The sequence below is a fragment of the Galeopterus variegatus genome, unplaced genomic scaffold (assembly GCF_000696425.1).
Source record: "Galeopterus variegatus unplaced genomic scaffold, G_variegatus-3.0.2 Scaffold2721, whole genome shotgun sequence".
Lineage (NCBI taxonomy): Eukaryota > Metazoa > Chordata > Mammalia > Dermoptera > Cynocephalidae > Galeopterus > Galeopterus variegatus.
Genome location: NW_007728832.1, coordinates 6,259 through 7,411, shown reverse-complemented (window position 1 = coordinate 7,411; position 1,153 = coordinate 6,259). Strand labels below are relative to the sequence as shown.

The 1,153-nt window shown below is 45.4% G+C and overlaps 1 long non-coding RNA gene across 1 annotated transcript in view; it reads right to left on the bottom strand.

Moving 5' to 3' along the window:
• The window catches only part of LOC103598726, an 18,535-nt gene extending 17,623 nt beyond the window's left edge, over window positions 1–912 (bottom strand). The window contains exon 1 of the long non-coding RNA XR_551224.1: window positions 851–912. This is a non-coding gene — a long non-coding RNA (uncharacterized LOC103598726). The remainder of the gene's footprint in view (window positions 1–850) is intronic.
• Window positions 913–1,153: the final 241 nt, after the last annotated feature.

The window sequence follows — 1,153 nt, the reverse complement described above, 5'->3', positions numbered from 1 at the left end:
CTTTGGGTATAGATCATCTATAGGAGTGAGGGAGTTGCTGGTTATTATTATTTTTACATAAAGGCTTAAGCAGGACAGACAGGTCTTGGCACCTTGTCACGATAGGATTGCGTTGTCCAAGCCACCTGATCTGTTCTTCTGCTGAATGCCTTATCTCAGTTCTCTTTACCCCATGACATGTTGTTCAGAACCATGTGAGACCAAATGTTTCCAAAAAGTGAGACACTTGGGCCAATGGCATTGCTTATCTCCGGCTCACAGAAAATTCTGTCCCCAGAATCTGCTTGTGCGTCTGCACCCCCGCCAAGCCGTGCACTTCCAGAGGGTGGAGACTGTGTCCCATTAACAGCAACATCTACACAGCCAACATTTCATGAACTGTCAGCACATCAGAGGCATTTCATAAATGTTTGCATTTAGCAACATTTACTAACACGTTACTAACTTGGATAATTTCAGGGTGTGGCTGATCCCATCCAAAGGGCATTATTTCTCTTGTCACTAAACACATCCCAGAGAAGTTATTGTAGCCTCCATCTAATTCAGAGGAAGATGTGGGGATGGGGGAAGGGGGAGAGAGAAGATGACATGGTTATTGAATGATGGAATGGACGGACGGGGGAAAGCTGCTTGTCAATCAGAGTGGCAGGAAGGAAATGGTGTCAGAGACGGCCGTGTCTGCCCCTCCCCGCCAGGTGCCAGGTGAGAAGCTGAGGCTGACAGGTGCAGAGACTTGTCTGCTGGGTTGTTCCTCTCCTGTGTCCCATTTGGGCATGGTTCCGTCCCTCTCCCCTTCTTCAATGTCACATAATATGGAGCTGAAATATATTTTAAATAGTTTTGTACCTACTGAATAAAGCATTGTATCCTCTTCTCTATTTAACAATCTGTGGACTTAACCAATTTTTTCAGTCTCCCCATCTCCTGCTCAGCTTTCAGAACACACATTGCTGACACCTCCTGCAATCTGTCAAGAGATATCAAGAACCTGGAAAAGGTTTGCACTCTCAAAGGCAGGAATTCCACTTCTGGGGCCTGCTTGAAGGATACTCAGATAGGTACCTGCTACAAGGTTCACCACGCTGATATAAAAGATTCTTTAAAAAAGAAATTTATTTATAGGACCAGCCATGGCTCATTTGGGAGAGTGTGG